This window comes from Balaenoptera physalus (genome assembly GCF_965194825.1).
Source record: "Balaenoptera physalus genome assembly, chromosome: 2".
Classification (NCBI taxonomy): Eukaryota; Metazoa; Chordata; class Mammalia; order Artiodactyla; family Balaenopteridae; genus Balaenoptera; species Balaenoptera physalus.
Window position 1 is genome coordinate 138045058 of NC_138883.1, and position 13061 is coordinate 138058118.

The window sequence follows — 13061 nt, forward strand, 5'->3', positions numbered from 1 at the left end:
TCAATTCACACACGGCCAAGCCTTGTAGAGGAAGCACAAGACAGTAATTATCTCACCACTCAAAGGACCCTTTCAAGGAGCCAAGACAACAATCAGCTCTTCTGAGTATGTTAGTGGTTCCTGAGTTTTTTTCCTCCTTGGCACACGTGATGATAACCTTTAAACACCCAAGAGGAACTAACACAACATTGTAAACCAACTATACTCCAATAAAAATTAAAATTAAAAAAAAAGAGGTTCCAGTGGGTGTCCATGCCACTTCCCACCATTCCCCTCTCCCCCCTTTACCCCCCGGCCAACACCACCTCATCAGACTGTCTGTTGTTCCCAAATCAATCGAGGACTTTCAGGCCTAGGTGCCTCTCAAACTGTTTCCTCTATTAGGAATACCCTTCTCCTCCCCAGCACCCACCTGGAAAACTCCTACCCATCCTTCAAGGCTCAGTTAAGCAATGTCCCTTCATGCTGTCCAATAGTTTTTTTTGGCTCTCAGTCTTCTCTCCTCATGCAGCAATAACCACTGCTTATAGTCTGTGCTCCCACAAACATGCACTCAGTATATATCTCTGTGACATCATCTTCTCACCTTATAGTCTAATTATTAATGAATGAGCTCCCCAACAGCAGAGCCCAAACACTGCAGCCCTTATAGGTCCTGGCAATGGAGGAAACTTGGTCCCCACCCAAGTCATGGTCCTACTTCCCTAATGAACCAGAGGTGTAGGGCCAAGAATATGTGACCATGTAAGTTCTCAAGCTAGGAAAAAAATGATATGAAGATGTTGTGGTCTGTTCCCTACTTTTATTGTGCAGACAAATTACCTGGGGATCTTGTTAAAATGCAGGTTCTGATTCAGCAGGTCTGGGGTGGAGCCTGAAATTCTACGTTTCTAACAAGTTCCAAAGTGATGCTGGTGTTACTGGTCCAGGGCCCATACTTTGAGTGGCAAGGGCCTGAGGTTTGTTTGCATGGGCACATGATACACCTGGGGCAGCAAGAGAGGCAAACCTCAGAGACTCCTGCTTCCAGGGGATGCAAGGTTTTGGAGACAGAAAACAGATACCCTTCCAATAAGAGAAAAGCTTAAGAGACAAGGCCTAGAATGTAGCAGTGGCTCAATAAATACTTGGAAAAGAGTCTAGAATAAATGAAGCCAGACTGTGCAGAAGGACGTAAGCAGATTTCTCTCAACTCATCCTTGGGGAAGACAGGAAACTGGTCTCAGAGTTATAGAAGAAACTGAGTTATAAGCCATGGAGTACTGAGTTAGGGGCCATTACCATCAAGGACATTTTCCCAGTTAAAATATCTCCAGCTTCAGGTAATTACTGGCCCTGAGGATACAAGTAGGTCAGGTGGACACGTGAATGTAGGAAAACAGCTCAGAGGCTGGGAATCCAGTTGGATCCAGTTCCTGGTTTAAGCCCCTTAGGTAGTAGCCAGATATTTGCAAACTCCCTCTAGGAGACTGTGGGTCATAGCAGCAGGAATGGGAGAGGATGGAGTCAAGGTCATGGGTTGAGGCCCGGGGCTGTGCCTAACCAGCCTTCATGGACTTGGTGAGGAGGGAACACAGGGCACAGGGCAAAGGACATGTTCTAGAGATTAAGCAGCCCTGCATTTGAATCCACTCTGCCCCTTAGTAAATGCTAACCTTTGGGCAAGTTATTTAACTTCTCTGAGCCTCAGTTTACTCGATGATAAAATGGAGACAATAAACCCCCATTTCATAGGCATTGGGAGAATTAAGTGAAATCATATATGCATCATAATCATCATTATTGCCACATGATCAGACTACAAGCTCCTAGAGGAACCACACATAATGCATATATGTGTCCTCAGTACAAAGCTAAGTTTCCTGTAAAATTAAACTTCTCTGGGCTTCCCTGGTGGCGCAGTGGTTGGGAATCTGCCTGCCAATGCAGGGGACACGGGTTCGAGCCCTGGTCTGGGAAGATCCCACATGCCGCGGAGCAACTAGGCCCGTGAGCCACAACTACTGAGCCTGCGCGTCTGGAGCCTGTGCTCCGCAACAAGAGAGGCCGCGATAGTGAGAGGCCCCCGCACCGCAATGAAGAGTGGCCCCCGCTTGCCGCAACTAGAGAAAGCCCTCGCACAGAAACGAAGACCCAACACAGCCATAAATAAAAATAAATAAATAAATAAATAAACCCAAAGTTTAAAAAAAAAAAAACTTCTCTGCTGTCTCTGTTTCTTTATCTGTAAAATGGGAATAAAACAGATTTACAAGCTGCCTATTTGAGGGTTGTTGTGAGGATACTGTTGTTGGAATTCCACAAATGCTGAGCAAATGCTGGTGGTGATCCTTATAACCCCAGGGTGACTTTTCCCTCTGATTCCCAGATGGGCAAGCCCTAAGCATTTCCTCGTGTCCCCAAGGTGAGAGCAGAGGGGGCAGACCAGAGACCTGAGCAGGCTACGGGGGATCTGGAGGTGACAGGCTCAATCTGGAGCAGCAGCTGCTGTAAATGGACCTCAGCCAGTCATTGGATTGAGGATGTGGCATTTAATACTATCCGCCATCAGTGAGCTCTCACTAGGAGACAGGTACTGTTCTAGGCCCTTAATGCAAGTTAACTCATATCTCCTTCCCCATAACTCTACAGAGTAAGTAAGACTATCATCATTCTGATTTTACTGACTGGGAGCCTGAGGTACAGATTACGAAATGACTTGCCCAAGGTCTCACATGAGTAAGAAGCAAGGCCAGGCTGGGAACCCAGGCAGACTGACACTGGAGCTCTTTGCTCTCTACCTTCTCAAAGAAGCTCAAGAATCCAGGAATGACTAGAAGGTCGAGCCAGCCAGAAGGGACCTTACTTGTCTAGAGGAAATGGGCTAAAAATCCCGGGATATCAACCTGGCAGTGACACAGATGAACCTGAGAAACTTGCTGGGAATAACCTGGCCTGTGAGAGTTCTACCTGGTGCCCCCAGATCCTACACACTGGGCCACTGTGGAAACAGGAGGCCATCAACCCTGTGATGTGAGGACAGGGGCCCAGCACAGCTTCTCTGCCAGAGGTGGGCTGGCACCACCAAGAGAAGACAAAGTCACCCATCACGGGGTGTGAGAGGAGAGCTCGGCCCGGCATCCCGCCCTGTTTCCATACTGCTCCTACACTTTCTCATCAACCTCTTCATCGCCTCAGGTGGGCTTATCTTCCACCACTTTAATTTTGAAGCTACCACTTTTACATTGCTTTCCCAGAGCTTCCCTTTCCTTAAAGCTTAATTTTTATACTTCGCTTTAAAAAAAACTCAAAGTGGCTGCATTTAACCCACGGACATTTAAGCAACCACAGGTGGGTTGCATTCATCACTCATCCTAGGGACAGGAGTGGAACCGAGCCCCTTCAGCCCTCCAGGGCCAAGGTCAGGAGCTCCTGACATGGCCATGACCTCTTTAGCCCTATCCCCAGGGCCCAGGACTCTTCCCGGAGCAGGGCGCCCCCCACAAGGCCATTTCCGCTCCCTCAGAGCCGACCACGTGCCAGCTGGGCTCCATTCCAGCACCATCTGCTTCACCCCAGATCAGGAGAGAGGCCACGGTCAGATTCTGCGCACGGCAGGAGAGCAGGGCCCGAAGGCAAACCATGAGCCGCTCTCACTGGGCCTGGGCTTTGGTCACTGGCAGGCGAAACCTCAGAGAAGTTTTCAGAGGAAGTTGTTGTGGAGCCCAATCAGGCTCTCACCTGCCTGGGAAAACTAACTGTGCTGTTTCAGAGGGCTTCTAAGCATAACAATGAAGGGGGCCCAGGCCTCATTTCCTGTTCTCTCTCTTTTTTTAATTTTTTTAATTGAGGTATAGTTGATGTCCAATATTATATAAGTTTCAGGAGCACAACATAGTAATTCACAATTTTTAAAGCTTATACTCCATTTGCAGTTATTATAAAGTATTGGCTATATTCCCTGTGCAGTACAATATATCCTTGTAGCTTATTTATTTTATGCCTAGTAATTTGTACCTTTTAATCCCCTACCCTTATCTTGCCCCTTCCCCTTTCCCTCTCCCCACTGGTAGCCATGAGTTTGTTCTCTATATCTGTGAGTCTGTTTCTTTTTTGTTATATTCACTGGTTTATTTTTTAGATTCCACATATAAGTGACGTCATACAATATTTGTCTTTTTCTGTCTGACTTATTTCATTAAGCATAATACCCTCCAAGTCCACGTTGTTGCAAATGGCAAAATTTCATTCCTTTTCGTGGCTAATATTCCATTGTATATATGTGCCACATCTTCTTTATCCACTCGTCTGTCGATGGACACTTAGGTTGCTTCCATACCTTGGCAATCGTAAACAATGCTGCTGTGACCATGGTCTCTCTTGATCTCTACCCTCAGACAAACTTATATTGCTGCAGGCCTGACTTGGGCTCTGGTCCTTTCTCTAGTGTTAACTGACTGTAGGACCTTAAACAAGTCATTTCCTTTTCTAAACTCAACTCCCTCCTTTGCCTAGTAAGGAGTTTAGACTCCTGCTGTCTCTTCAGCTCTGAAACACTAAGATCCTATAGTTCAAGTAAATCCTTCCATTGTCCTGAACTTGTTCTGGGCCCAGAAAGGAACCTGCCTATGAAATACTTACTAAAACAAACCTGAACACTTGGGGGTATTGATGGATGGACATGTCTTCGTTGGCAGGTTTCTGTCCTGGGAAGCCATGAAAACAGACTTGAAAACTCACACTTCCCCCTGCTTACGTGAGTATGAGACGCCAGAGTGCCTGCCAACACGTGTATCATCTGGGGTTGATGTATGAAGCAGTTAATGGTCCCCAGCTCCCAGCTTGAACAGCCAACTGCTACACCCAGGCATCTGTAATGCAAGAAGGCCCCAGAAGTCTGGCAAAATTACCTTCTCTTGCATCGATGCAGAACTGGAAGAGAAAGAAATGAGGTTGTTCAACCACTTGTCCAAGGGTACTTTTGTCTGTGATTTCTTTGCTCTGGGCCTCAGGTTTCCCATCTGTAAAGTGGAAATGGGAGAGAGGACATGGCCTACATGTTCTAGCTCCTGAAAGCAGTTCAGAACTCTATTTCTGGGGGATTACAGAGTCACCAGTTATGGGACAATTTTCAGTTGCCTTCTGGGGAAAAAGAAAAGTCAATGCTACTCTCTCCCCTGCTGCCCAAGACAGAAGCAAGCTCTAAAGACTGAAGGAAACAGGAAGTGAGTGGAACAGGAGCTTCCATAGAAACAGGAAAATTCAATAGGACCACAGGCTTCTGTGTGGGCAGCTGCAAGAGGGAATACATGGTGTGGGTGTTCATTGCCAGGGTAGGAGACACTGCTGGGTGAGCTATAATCAACGGTCAAGACAGCAAGGGAGCTTTGACCTTTGCTCCTGATGCATCTGAGAGCCCCAAGGGAAAATTGACTCTATGTTCCTTGATCTAGAGGAGGGCAGAATGGCAGTGAAGGCAGGGAGGTGGGGGAAAGAGAAACCATTAGCTGCTGAGTACTTACTAGATGCCGAAGACTCATCACTATCACTCACATTCCCACTTCTTGCTCAGGCCAAGAAGAAGAATAGAGAGAGCCTCAGCTAACCGAGCAACCACAATAGCATTTACTCACTCATGTATCTAATAAATATTTATCGTGTGCCTACTATGCACCTGGAGCAGGGAGAACAGCAGATTTTCCAGTAGAAAACATCATGGAGCAGATATTATGGGAGCGAAGCCCAGAGGCATCTGACAGCAGAGTTTCTGCACCTACATAATCCAAGTGACTCAAAAATTTTGATCATGGAATTCCAACAAAGTAAGGGACAGTGCAGAGCTGAGCTGGGGGGCGGGGGGCGGGGTGGCCTATTGCTGAGAATAGAAGGTTGGTTTCCCTCTGAGGCACCTTGGAAATCTCTAGCTCATAAGGCTGATTATTGTCCACTTGTCTCATTTGGAACATCATGAGCCCCATGCAAATAATCTTCTCAATAGCACTGGCAACTTTAAATGACAGGTTCTCAATTCTCTCTACACTTAGAATTTTCAAGTCTTTCATCAGGTGTAGTGATCCTTTAATCAATTTTTAGACCAACATATTTCCAAGTCCAGGAGCATGAAGGAAACTGCAGAGCACTTGGGTTTTATTACCACCACCATCATCTCCATCATCATCACCACCACCACCATCATCATCAACATCATCATCATCACCATCATCATCCCCATCCCCATCACCATCATCACCATCATCATCCCCATCACCATCATCACCATCATCATCCCCATCCCCATCACCATCATCACCATCCCCATCCCCATCATCATCATCACCATCATCATCATCCCCATCCCCATCACCATCATCCCCATCCCCATCACCATCATCACCATCCCCATCCCCATCCCCATCATCACCATCATCATCCCCATCCCCATCACCATCATCCCCATCCCCATCACCATCATCACCATCATACCATCATCATCCCCATCACTATCATCATCACCATCATCATTTTACAACTGAGGAAACAGGGGCTCAGAGAAGTTAAATAACTTGCTAAAGTTTACACAGCTAGAACGTAATGAAGCTTGAGTTCAAACCAAGTTTTGTTTGTTCCCAAATCCCACTGCTCCATCCGATCTCCAACATAGTCAATCCTGGTATCCACATATACAAATGGAGGCCAATTTGATACCTCTTTCTCATATTTCCTTCTGGGCTTCAATTCTTTTTTTCCCACTGTTGCCCCTTTCTCTCTCTCTTTCTTCCTCTCTCTCTCTCTCTCTCACACACACACACACAGGAAACCACTTGCCATTGCGATACTTACTTTTTCTTTCTTTCACTCCCCACCCCCTCCAATATCACTGCAAAGAAAATTCACACTCACACGTATTCAGTCACACCACAGGGAGGAAATGGTCAGTACCTGGAGTCTGAGATTGAAGTCATTCCAGCCTCCCCTTTTCCTGTAAGGCTATTGCCAATTTCTCTCCTTTTATAAACAGGAACACATTATGCAAGATGCTGTAGATGTGGGATTTCTCCAGCAAGCTGGTGACACTCTTTCACTTGGCATAAAATCGGTTTAAATAAATGTCTCCCTTTTTCAAGATTCTTTCCTGCTCCTGCTTAATCTTAAATTAAGAGCAGTACAATAATAACCCAAGAACATCACACCCCTGAATTTCAGCCACCTCTCCCGGAGGATCTTGTCTCCTTTTTTGAAAGTATGAGCTATTTTTTGGTTTCCACTTGTTTCTCTTTCTTGTCACCACACATTGTTTTCTATAAGATATAAGCAATTGGAGCCTTCACATTTAAAGCCTGTTTTTAGTCCGTGTGATCCACAATAAGGCTCTCATGAGACCTTGGAAAGAAAAGGAATAACTTCAGGGAGTTACACTTCAAGATCCACTGAAGCAAAGATCTGCAGTCACCTCCAGTAATTAAATGACTCTATTCACTCATTCAGTAAATACTCACTGAGTGCATACTATGTGCCAGGCAATATTCAGGGCACTGGTGATACAGCAGTGACTTAGCTCACTGAAGGGACAAACTAAAAACATGCTAATGATATTCAAGTTTATATCTCCTTCTAGGACCTCTTCCTTCAACTCTAGACCCACATACGTAACTATCTAATTAACATCTCCCATTAGATGTCCAATTGAACCCCATAACTGTCCCTTCTCCATCTCAGTAAAGGGCCACTCTTTCTAGCTGTTCAGGTCAAAATATGTGGAGTCATCCTTGACTCCCTTCTTTCTCTCATACCCTAAATCTAACCCATCATCAGCAAGTTATATCCAGAATTTGATGACTTCTCACCATCACCACTCTCCACCGTGGTCCAAACCACCATCATCTCTTGCCTGGATCATTGCAGTAGCCTCCTGACTGATCTCCCTGTTTTCACCCTTAATCTCTAAAGTCTATTCTAAAGTCTAAAGCTCAGGTAATCATTGTAAAACATAAATCAGATAATGTCAATGAGTGCTCAAAATTCTCCAATGGCTTCCCATCTCGCTCAGAGCAAAAGCCAAAGTCCACACAAGGCCCTAGACAACCTTGTATTACCCAGCTCTCCGCCATTTCTCTGATCTCATCTTCTCCATCCCCCTCTTCTCTCAGTTCCTTCTACATGAATCCCCTTGCTGTTCCCAGAACACGCCAGTACACTGTTCCCTTGGGGCCTTTGCACTTGTTGTTTTCCCTGCCTACAAGGGTCTTTCCCCAAATATCCATCTGGCTCACTCTTTCACTTCCTTCATGTCAGCCTGACCACACCCACCCCCTCCTCCACCCCACTCCCCACCCCCATTCAACCAGGCACTCCCCATCCTCCTCTCCTCACTTGATATTCTCTCATCACATAATATTACACATTTACTTATTTACATATTATCTCCCCAACTAGAATAAATCCTTCATGAGGATGAACCTTGCTACCCTGACTGCTGTATCCCCTGCTTACAACATGCCTGGCATGTAAGGAACACTCAAGAAATGTTTGGTGAATGAATGAATGTCTATCTAAAGATACCTATGTCTGAAGTTGGTCAGCCATGGAAACAGAGAAAAACACAGAAAAAAAAACAAAAAAAGAAAAAGGGCAAGTTGCAGACATTGCCCGTTCAAGCAGAGTTCAGGAGAAAAGGAGCCTTAGCCAAGGGGACTTTAACTTTAAGGTCCCTATGGTAGATTGATTGCACAGATATACCAATTCCTCCCCCATTCCCTGTATCCATGCTCTCTGCCATGTGACTACTTGGCTCCTCCCATCAAGAAGTGTACTCTATTCCCTATGCCTTCACTCTGGGCTAGCCTTGTGACTTACTTTTGTCAATAGACAAGGCTGAAATGACAGTGTGCCAGTTATAAGCCTAGGCCTCAAGAGGTCATGCAAGTTTCCACTCTCCCTTGGATTCCTGCGATACCATGCGATCATGCCGGGCTAGCCTGTTGGAGGATGAGACACCACCTGGAGCAGAGCCAAGTCATCCCAGCTAAGGCCATCCTAAAGCAGCCAGCTCTTAGCCACTCCAACAGCGGACAAAAATCACATGAGCAAACCCAGCTGGGATCAATCAAGCACACCCTGCATCTGCAGAACTGCCTGGACAAGCTATAGACATGTGAGAAAATGAGAAGTGGTTGCTGTCTTAAGCCACAAGCTGTGGGGAGGTTTGTTCCGTAGTCCCATTGGCAAGGTCATCCCTAATGTGTGTGATCAGCCCCTAGGGGAGGCATCTCAGCTGCTCTGCTCTGAGTACGTGTTCATCAGAAAAGCTTCTCCTTATGATTTAGTTCTCACTAAGGGGGGTCTGCAGGAAGAAAACACACCACCATGCCACACAGGGTCCCAGCCATTACAAATCAACAGACTGGCATGGGGGTGATCAAGGTCACTGTGATGTAGAGTGTTCCAGAGGGACAGATCGGCTTTCTGAGGCAGCAAGACCTTGGATGGGGAAAATTCACAGAGGTGAATGTCACCTTCTGGGCTGACTTGGGGGACACCCAGCCAGCCACCCAACCAGGAGCTAGCCTCGTCACAGCCTGTTTCACAGGAGCTTTGACCAGGTTCTCAGGCATCCAGCCCCATTTCTGTCCACGGAATACACTGCAGGAGCCCTGCAGCACCAAGGACAGCAGTGGGGTGGAGCTCTCGAATCCTAAAACCATGCTCTTTTTTTTTTTTTTGTATTGGGTCTAGTTGATTTACAATGTTGTGTTAGTTTCAAGTGTACAGCAAAGTGATTTTGTTATATATATACACACATACACACATATTATTTTTCAGCTTCTTTTCCATTATAGGTTAGTACAAGATACTGAGCACAGTTCCCTGCGCTATACAGTAGGTCCTTGTTTTTTACCTATTTTATATATAGTAGTGTGTGTACATGTATCCCAAGCTCCTAATTTATATCTCCTCCTTCCCCCCATGCTATCTCCTTTGGTAACATTAGTTTGCCAAAACCATGCTCTTTAGAGGAACAAAGTCTCAGAGGGGCAGAGCAGCAAACTGTGGTCTTCATATTCAGCCTACAAGATGGCAGCCTCAAATAAATGCATTATATGATATTATATAAATGCATCCCGTGGTACACCAATGGTCAGTATATTTCCAGTTGATTCTAACACCTTTCCACAGCCATAGAAACTACTGTCATTCTCAAAGAATAAAGAATAAAAACTAGCAAGGACAATACCTGCAGACTATTCACTAAAGGTGACCCTTTCTTTCATTGTGGGGGAAAGGAAATGAACATAATACTAAGGTTCAAAAGAAGCACTAAAATAGTCCTTGATCTGGAAAGGACTGGAAGGATAGCTGAACACTGTTTTGCACAGAGCTTCTCAACACCTTGCAAAGATTTATGCCTCTGTTGGCTGCATTTGCTTAGGCTGAGTGACCACAGGAACCTATGTCTCCCAACCAGCCTTCTTCTAAACATAGAGTGTAGGATTTCACCAATTCCTTCCGCAAGAGCTCAGGATATTAATCTTAGTGACAAATAGAAATCATAAGAGGCAATACCCAAGTGACCTTGCCATGTTACCCCACTGACCTCAAATCCTTCTTCTGTTCCCCTCACTCACTCAACTGCAGCCTCCCTGGACTCCTTTCTGGTTTTCTTATAAACATACCTCTCTTCTGCTTCAGGGTTTTTGCAGGTGCTGTTACTCTGCCCAGAATGTTCTTCCTCAGACATCTGCCTGGCTCGCTCCTCACTTCCCCAGGGGTCTGGTCAAATGTCACTTAGCAGCAAAGCTTTCCCTGATCAAACTGCATTAAAAAATAACTATCCTCACCCCGCCCTCTGGCAAGATTCCCCCTTCCTCTTACTCTGCTTTACTTCTCTCCACTATAATGCATCACTATCTAGTTACTTATTTATTTGTCCATTATCTTACACACATACTCACACACACACACACACACACACACAAGGTAAGCTCTTTGAGGGGCTTTATTTAGTTCAATTCTGTATTCCCCCCACATAGAGCAGTACCTGACACGTCGTAGGTACTCAATGAATGAACTGCCATTTCTTAAGCACCTACTTTGTGCCGAGCAATTTATATGATGATCATTTCCCAATAAACACATATTTTTAAGCATCTATGATGTAATTATATTATAAGAACTCCACTGTTATCTCCCTTTTACAGATCAGGAACCCAAAGCTCAAAGCGAGGCTAAATAACCTGCCCAAGACACTCACCTAGGTCTGTTTGAGCATGAGAGCCCACGCTCCTTGCAGTGTGCCAACCTGCTTTTTAAATACCTTAGTGATGGTTTAGGTTACAAAACGTATGTGATACGCATCTCTGGTAACATGCATAACACAAGAGCTCGTCATCCTACCATTTTTCATCACCCACTATAGCTTTTGTTAAGGAAAAATCATCCATCAGATTGGATTTTTATTTCCCAGAGCACATTGGTTGAAACAGCTTTAGCTTTCCTTTATTCCACCTATTTAGAGACAAGCAAGGTCAGAGCTTTCCTTTTGAACTGAGCTGGGACAAGCACAGACAGCTCAGGGACCCAAGGGAGATGAAGGTAGTTCATCTGCTCTGAGAATCCCTCAGAATTGTCCAGAATCCCTGCCTTTGTGTACTGCTCCCAAATCTTCCTGGTCCTAGAATTTAGGAAAATGGTCCATTAAAAAAACAAAAAGCCTGATCTCCTGCATTGGGCACACTCTTCCCTTGGTGTCATCCTATGTCTGTGTCTACTGGAATCGATCGGGTCACGTACTGCAAATGCCAGCCCTGTTGTGACTTGTAGAGCTCTGACCATCCAGTAGCCTTGATGCTGATGAGGTGGGAGAGCGATGGGGGTCACTCACAGACCAAGGGACCAAGACAGGGACCCCGTCCCTGCTGAAATCCACGTAATGCCTCAACTAGGAGAGCTTCCTTTTAAAAATAATCACTGCCACAATTAATTCCTCCCTCCTCTCTGCTCCCACCACTCTTTTCACACCTGCATTACTGAACTGATCACAGCTCATTGTTACAGGTGTTTCTTCTTCACCAGGTGTGAGCTTCTGGGGAAGTGGACTTTGTTTTCATCACCTCTGCACCCCGAAGGATTAATCCAGCCTCTGACACATACTATGTGCTCGACTAGTATTTGCTGACTAAAGAAAGATGCAGAACGAGACTGTACTACGTCTGCTGCACCCACTGGAGCAAGCAGGGTAAGTCACCTCTTCTAGAAAGGGCAAGAGGCAGAAGCAGAAGAGACCAGGGTAGACCAGAAGGACCGCTGAGCTGGCTACAAGGCCCAATTCTCCCCTATAGGTACATACCTCTCATCCTTCACCTGCCGCTCTCCGAAGCTTAAAGCCGCCCACATTTGCCTCTGAACAAGCTTTTTAAAAAATGAGCAGGCACCCCCTCCCCACCCCAGTACCCCACCCTACCCCACCCTACCGGGCTGCTCTTTTCAGAGCCCCAGACATCGACGTTAAGTTACCTTTAAAAGGAGCTAGTTTGCATCTGTGGTTTCTGGTTAAACGATCCTGTTTCAGCAGCCCGGCTGAACCCTGGACAGCAGAGATATCTAACACCCGTCTGCGGAGGAAACGGCAGGGCCTCGCTCCTCCCTGGCTAAACGCATTTGCTCACCCGTCCCTGCAGAACAAATCATGTTCTTTTCCTTGCGCTAAAATCCCTCTATAAACAAATCCTCTCTGTGTCCCTAAGAAACGGCTCCCACACCCGCGGAGGGCGCCCTGCACATACAGAAATACACGCAAACCCCAACCCAGAGCCACCAGGTGTAAGCCTGGTTTTGATGTCCTTTAAGAACAAACCAACAACAACAAAAATCCATCTAAGAATTGAAACTAAAAGCGGTGACTAGAAAGCTTATGGACAGGGAGTTATAAACGTCCGTAGCATAAGTTGCAAAACTATGCATGGCGCTAACAGTTCAAACACGCTTTAAAAACAGCCCTTGGGGATGCCACCTTCAAAGAGGCGCGCAGCCCCGGGCAGCGGGCAAGTCCTTGCTTTTCTGCGCCGGCTTTCCAAGTCTCTCCCCTG

The 13061-nt window shown here is 46.0% G+C and overlaps 1 protein-coding gene across 5 annotated transcripts in view; it reads right to left on the bottom strand.

Moving 5' to 3' along the window:
• SV2B (synaptic vesicle glycoprotein 2B) overlaps window positions 1–13061 on the bottom strand; it is a 250581-nt gene that overhangs the window by 184249 nt on the left and 53271 nt on the right. The window contains exon 1 of one of the 5 annotated variants that reach the window (XM_082449084.1): window positions 12490–12762. The exons of 3 other annotated variants lie outside the window; for them this stretch is intronic. The gene's annotated coding sequence lies outside the window, so the exon portion shown is untranslated. Of the gene's footprint in view, window positions 1–4735; window positions 4804–12489; window positions 12763–13061 lie in introns of those variants that run through there. One more of the 5 variants, XM_082449085.1, reaches the window with a different exon arrangement.